Below are 8,215 nucleotides of genomic sequence, written 5' to 3' on the forward strand. Positions count from 1 at the left end.
GTAGTTGGAGGTTTTAATAGTTGTGATATCTGGAATAATCATGCAGCTTTAACACATTTATTTTTGATTAATTACTGAAAAAAAACTATTTTTAAATGACAAAATTACCCGAACATCTATTTTCTTGCATTATTTTCTAATCCGGATGAATACAATATGTACATTAGATGTATTCCTACAATCTGTAACCCAGCATTTTATTTAGCTAGTAACATTAGGTAATACAGCTTTAACAATAAAATAAATTATCAACTTAATCCAAGGCAGATAATCAAATCTGACAAAAATTGGTTCTGAATCTAGTATAAACTCAAAATGCTTTTCATGAGAGCTAACTAAGTGATTATTAAGAAACAAAAATGATCTGGAGATCTAAGTATATGTTTAACAACCTTATTGTTATGTACAAATAAGAACAGAAGGCACAATAGTGACAACAAATTTAATTATGTTTTTGGTAAAGTTTTTCTTCAAATTTACTTTAAATTTTGCATAAAACTACAAATTTGTCTAAAATATAACTTAGCACCCTATAAATATGTCAAAATGACAATAAAAAATCAACTTCTTTACAAATTTGAGTTTTCAGAATTTCATACATAAAAAATTAACAATGTTAATGGAAACTAAAGACATTAACCCACTATTGGCACATGCTATTTTTAATATAAAAATAAATTGCTATTAAAATCTTAGTTCAGGTTGCCTATATATAATACCATATTTAAGAGCAGTTGTATATGGCAAGTCAAATACCATGTAAAAAGAAATTATTGAAATCTTTACAGTATGAATTATAGGCCAAAACCAACTTTTCTTCAGTGCTAACTTTGATTCAAACTCCATTCAGAGCCATGTACAGAGATTATTGTCAAGGTCAAGGTCATTGTGAGCTTGCATGATCGAGTGATGGCTAATTAATCAACCAGTATAGTTTAATTAAATAAAATGACAAAATCATAATATTTTTTATTATGCACTGAATATGTGCTATAGGGTGTATACTACCAAATCAAATCCCATAGACGACAATAGTAACATATGCGGCTAAAACTCCTACCTGCAACGTATCAACCGACATAAACGCCACGGATATAAATACTACCACCCCTTACACTTAAAGTGAATCAGAAAAAAATGGGGGTCAAGCTGCTCGTTTCTGAGATAACGGGTAGCGTCTATGACTACCCTAGTTTCGCACAAAATTTGAGTACTTTTTTTTACAGGTACCCCATACATGTTTCAAGCACAAGGCTACTTGACACATTGGTACTAGATGAAATAAAATTGCACATTTATTTTACCCAGATGAAACTATTGTTTTTTACAACCAACACACTCACATTTATAACCAATCACAGGACTTGTGGTGTTCACTTCTCTATCAAAAGTTCGGTGCACCTCGAACTTTGACCCAGCCGGAAGCTATTTGGTATAGTACTACCTCTTAGGAGTGTTCATAAATTAACACAATGTGAATCATAAATTAACACAATGTGAATTTTAGTTTAAGGCCATGAGAATGAAAGTTATAGATTTGCGTCCATCGCCCGCATGCTGTGAAAGGTACCGCTGAAAATGTTCATTATTTACAAAAAAATTCATTATTTGCACAAAAAAGGCACTTAATGATCATCACACAAATTCAAGTTCCAAATCGTCAATAGTGGTAATGTCTACGAGGTCCTTCGCGCCAAAACTACCATCTCCGTCATAAATTCTGAAGTGTTACCCAGTAGAGCATTGAATCCTCAAGCAGGAAGCAGTTTATTCCAAACATTGACGAAAATTGCCGAACTCTTGATGTGTCGAACAATGTGATTGGTCCTTCTGTTTCTGCGCATCGAATAGACCAATGGAAAAGCTCCATGGTGTCGAAGATGAAGCAGATACGTATCCTCAGTGCGAGGACTGCCTTGATCCACCAATCCAAAGGAGACACTGAATCATAAAGGCCCCTAGCTAGCTAGTTAGAGCTCAATTAAAATGAAATTAAAAAATTTCAATAGTTTATATTCCACCTTCAAACATGTCAAAGACCTCATTTGGACTTGAATCTACTATGGAAATAATAGATCAATAAAAATAATGAATAATGAAAAAAGAAAGAAAGAAGCCTCATGTGTTTTTAAAATTGTTCGGACGCAAATCTATAACTTTCATTCTCTTGGCCTAAACGCTTCATAACGTTTCGTGACGTCATGTTCGCTACCATTACCCTTTTTAAAAAATACCACAACAGACAACTGTTCTGACTATAATCACTGATCTATTTAGGAAAATAATTAAATTTAACATAAATACCATTATCATTGAACAACAGATGAACATGTTAGGCAGGAAGCATATTTGCTTATATTTAGAGAAAAGTATGGAAGCACGTTACGGACATCTTACAGTGACGTTCAGTTTCATATAATTATAAAAGCTTATGCTTTGGACATACAAGTACTACTACGATTAATCAGGGATTTAATACGGACCGCTACAGACCTCTACGGACCACAACGAATTGTCACGAATGATGCCGGATCGTATCCGTGGCAAACCCGGCGTCCTGATCCTTGACAGTGTGACCGGGGCTTAACTTATATGACAGAAGCAACTGTCTCGGTAAAAGGAATGGAGGAAATCAATGTTATTGGGTGTACAGTTGTCAAAAGTCAAGTGCCTGTCATCACGTGGATACTACGACGATTAGACTTGCCTTTTGGACATTCCAAGCTGTATGTCAACTGCATCTTAGTATGTCACAGCAACAACTGTCTTGGTAAAAGGAATGGAGCAATCAATATTATTGGACATGCCTTTTTTGGTGACATTCCTAACTGTATGCAAACTGCATCTTCAAACTTTTCCAACAGATTACGTGATTCCCTTAAATTTTGTGGGTTATAATTTTTTAAAAATTTTTACGATCCCTCTCCAAACCTCCCCCAAAGTTCCCTTGGAATTCCGCCTCATGTCATTGGGGGCCCCCCAAAATGGATTTTCTGGATCCGCCACTGCCATAATAAAAATCTAACCAAAGATCAGTTTCACAGAGAATGAATGAATGAATGAATGTTTAACGACACCTCAGCACAAAAATACACATCGGCTATTAGGTGTCAGACAAAGTAAGTACATGTATATGGAAATATTATTTATACAATTATGTAAAACCAGTGTAAGTAGCTGGGGATTGGGGCAAAGATCAGTTTCACTGAGAGAATCAATATCCATATCAGAAGGAGCGCAGAAAACCCCCCACAGAGCAGAACAATGGCCGAACCATTTTCTTCAGCCCACAGCAGGAGCTTAGAACAGACAGGTTGGAAGATAATTACCCACAGAGGGCGGAGATAAAAATAATCAACTTGTCGAATACTCAATGACACAGAAAAAAGATTTTGGGAAACGGACTCAAATTTACACCTACACCAAAACATAACAATACAGAAGAATTCAAAGATGTCAACGAGCTCTGTCGTCAGTTGAGAATCATTGAATACGTTTATGAAAACGAGTTCTAACGATGATTCAATAGTTATAATGGTTTTTTTTTTTTTATTGGAGTGGGATAAAAGTTAGGTCTAAAAATCTAGATGACTATATTAAGGTGGGGATTGGTTATGTAGACGACTGTAATATAATGTTAAAAGGGGGGGGGGGGGGGGAAATATCCCTATTATTTAATTTGATTCCATAAAAAAAACTTTTGATTTGGAACGACTGAATCAATGTTTAACGACACCCTACTGGGGCGTAGCCAGAGAGGAAAAAACGTCGAGACAAACCCAGTCCTGTAGAATAAATTTTAGTGTCATGGGAAAAATAAAATAAATCTGGGGAAATTCCAGACGAGGCAAGTGTCTCGTCTGCCTCATGCTGACTACGCCATCGCCTTAGCACGAACAATACATCGGCCATGAGTGTCGTACAGCTTGATTCAGACAATAGTATATGAATGAATGAATATTTAACAACATCCTAGCATCATAAGCGTACGAGACAGAGGGGTAGGGGCAACTGCCCACCTAGGGCTGGAGCAAAACCTCAAATTCGGGTAAACATTATACCGATATTCGGGCAAAATATACCTTTTTACCATGCATTTCGATCATTCTACCTTCAAAATTAGTTGTAATCCATGTAAAAATTCGTAGTGATTCGTTTGCCAACCTTGTATAGCTGTTTGGCAGTAATGCTAATATGAATAAATGTTGTCTAGATTCGGGCATTTTGTTGTATTCGGTCAAAAACCAGTCTGTCCCCTACACAAATGGGAGCGTAGCATAGAGACATTTTGAATAAATGGCTAACAGCACACCAGCATACACACATTTTGTTGAAACGGTGTCTAGCACTGTAATGAAAATTTGAATGTTTAAAATGAACATTAAATTTAATTAATTAAAAAATATTTATAGATACTGCAACTGATCTTGGTTAATCACGCAGTATAAAATGTTTTCATCACTGTAATGGCAGTGATTCATAAGTGCATGTCATCACAACTCTACTTATTCCAATGAGCTCTGTCCGATACTCGTTCTGATGTAGTAAAACTAGTCTGAGAGTGGCAATCCTGTTTGTGACGGTACAAGAAGGATGAAATCTCCAGTAAAAGACCTATTCGGGAATGACTGTCCTTTACACGAGGCACTAGATAGAGATTAATGAAATCAACCACCAGTTTGCCAAAGGCCCCCTCAGGAGTGACTGTCCTATAGGCGAGGCACGAGATTAATGAAATCAACCAGTTTTTCTAAAGCCCCCCTCAGGAGTGACTGTCCTATAGGTGAGGCACAAGATATAGACTAATGAAATCAACCACTGTTTTGCCAAAGGCCCCCTCAGGATTGACTGTCCTATAGGCGAGGCTCAAGATAAGAGATTCATGAAATCAACCACTGTTTTGCGAAAGGCCCCCTCCGGAGTGACTGTCCTATAGGCGAGGCACAAGATAGAGATTAATGAAATCAACCACTGTTTTGCTAAAGGCCCCCTCAGGAGTGACTGTCATATAGGCGAGGCACAAGATAGAGATTAATGAAATCAACTACTATTTTGCCAAAGGCCCCCTCAGGAGTGACTGTCTTATAGGCGAGGTACAAGATAGAGATTAATGAAAACAACCACTATTTTGCAAAAGGCCCGTTCAGGAGTGACTGTCCTATAGGCAAGCGCTAGATTGAGATTCGTGAAATTAACCACTGTTTTGCTAAAGGCCCGCTCAGTAGTGACTGTCCTATAGGCGAGCGCTAGATCGAGATTCATGAAATTAACATCTGTTTTGTTAAAGGCCTGCTCAGGAGTGACTGTCCTATAGGCAAGCGCTAGATAGAGTTTCATGAAATCGACTACTATTGTGCCAAAGTCCCCCTCAGGAGTGACTGTCCTGTAGGTGAGGCACAAGATATAGATTCATAAAATCAACCAGTTTTGCCAAACGCCCTCTCAGGAGTGACTATCCTATAGGCGAGGCACAAGATACAGATTCATAAAATCAACCAGTTTTGCCAAACGCCCTCTCAGGAGTGACTATCCTACAGGCGAGGCACAAGATACAGATTCATAAAATCAACCACGGTTTTGCCAAAGACCCAAACGTCTCAGCATTGTGCACAGATAGGGCCATCATGACGAATTGCGGTTTTGTCATTCAAATTCAGTTAATACTGCTTTTTACTGTTGTTACATACTGTTCACATCTCGCTGACATGACCATTTTTCTAGAATCTAGTGTATTTGTTCTGTTTGTTCTGGGTTTTTGCCGTGATCAATCTGGTGTTTATAGTAATTTCAAATGCATGAATGTTTTAACTAGGGCGAGTAATCCTAAGCAGTTGCCGTTATTCACCGAAAGCAGCACTTTTGATGGTCTCAAGCAGGGTTGGATTTGATAGATTAGAATATTTTAATTTAAATATTGCCTAAATTGTGGTTTTATATTGAAATTATTTTATTTTTTGTTTTGTTATTCAGGAATCTCTGTGATTGAAAATTTATGCAAAAACAAAACAAAACAAAAACAAACCAGAAACAAACAAAACCAGCTATCAGGTATAAATGAAAGCCAATGTGCCTTCTATCGATGGTGGTCGTAATATGCATTCCACCGATGGCAAGATGTGAATTGCGTTTCTAGTTTTTATTACAGGATCTTTCAGCATGCTCTGTTTATATTATGTTCATGGTTTGTATTATTGTATCTTTCAGTTTGGACTAATGTTTTGTTCGTTGTTTGTATTACATCTTTCAGCTGGGACAGAACAATATACTGTGTATATTCATGGTTTGTATTATGGTATCTTTCACTTGGGACTGCACAATATGTTGTGTAAATATAATGTTCTTGTTTGTATATAGTAAATGTCCGTTTGGATTAATGTTATGTTCATCGTTTGTATTACAATGTATTTTACTTGGGACAGAAAAATATACTGTGCATGTTATAGTCATGGTTTTTATATTTCATTTGGGACAGACCAATATACTGTATATGTTATATTCATGATCTGTATTACAGCATCTTTCAGTTGGGACTGAACAATATAATGTGTATATGTTATGTTCATGGTCTGTATTACAGTATCTTTCAGCTGGGACTGAATAATATTATGTGTATATTATGTTCATGGTTTGTATTACAGCATCATTCAGCTGGGACTGAATAATATAATGTGTATATGTTCATGGTTTGTATTACAGTATCTCTTCAGTTTGGACAGAACAATGTACTGTGTACGTGTTATGTCCATAGTTTGTATTACAGTATCTTTCACTTGGGACAGAACAATGTAATGTGTTTATGTTCTGTTTATGGTTTGCATTATATGTTTCAGGTGGGACTTAACATTTTATGTTCATGTTTTCTTTTACAGCATCTTTCAGTTAGGACTGAACAATATACTGTCCATATGTTGTGTTCAGTATTTTTTAATTGAATATACTTGTGTTATGTTCATGGTTTGTATAATGTCTAGCAATATGTTTCCGTTTGCAGGCATCAGTATCAACAGTATCCACAAATCGCCGACTAAGAATAACAACGTCATATGTGCAACCTTAAAAAAAGGTGGGTATTTTCCTTATATGGCAGAAAATCACATCCTATACATTGGAAGCAATCATAGAATGTACTATACTATGGGAACATTGTTATATTAAGATAATGACAAATTTCTGTGTGTGATTACTGTTACATTTTCAGAATTACAAAATTCCATGATAAACTATTAGTATTATCATCATCTGTCGTATAATTTAAAGAACATTTTACAACGATGTTTGGAAACTTTATATAAAATGTGTGCCAAAGTGTATAAAAATGAATGTTTCCATTTTGTATCCATTTTAAACCTGAAACTTGTACCTACGACTAGAAAGCTTTATTAAAGTTTATTTTGTTTAACGACACCACTAAAGCACATTGGATGTCAAACATTTGGTAATTTTGACATATAGTCATAGAGAGGAAACCCGCTACAGTGTTCCATTAGTAGCAAGGGATCTTTTATATGCACTATCCCACAGACAAGAAAGCACATACCGCGCGAACTTTGATATACCAGTTGTGCTACACATATGCTAGAACGAGAAATAGCCCAATGGGCCAACCGACAGCGCATCAAACGACCGTTTTCGCCACTGGGCTATGTCCCGCCCCGTACTTCGAGAAATGCCAGAGAGCGCAGAGAGTAATTAGCAATAGAAGGTCTTGCAATATATGACAGCCCATTGTAGTTCTAAGCCTGGTGTCAGTTTTTCAGTTACAAAGTCCTAACGATTTTTTAAATCAATACAAATCCTATTTCATGTTAATTATTCATTTTAGGATTTCCTTTGCAAAATAAGTTTAGACTTTAGGATGACAAGATTATTGGGATGGTGCGGTCGCGAACAAGTTTTATCCTGGGAGTGGTAGTCCTTCTACAGGCGGTGCAAGAAGGGTATGTACCTTGCCGGATCTATTTTTGCTTCACCTTTCATTCATCAACTGTTTTCATGGACAGTTATACAACTGGGTCACAATACGTTATGAACAAAATGACATCGCGTTTATTCGAGAGCACAGTATCCGACAATTGTTTTTAATAATAAACATGTAAGATATATCATGCAACCATTATAAATTATTCTAGAGATATTAGCTTATAAATCGAATTAAATACAAAACTATCGTCTGCTAGATTTCGTTTCACAGGAAAACCGAAACAATGGCCGCTTC

The sequence above is a fragment of the Gigantopelta aegis genome, chromosome 3, assembly GCF_016097555.1.
Source record: "Gigantopelta aegis isolate Gae_Host chromosome 3, Gae_host_genome, whole genome shotgun sequence".
Lineage (NCBI taxonomy): Eukaryota > Metazoa > Mollusca > Gastropoda > Neomphalida > Peltospiridae > Gigantopelta > Gigantopelta aegis.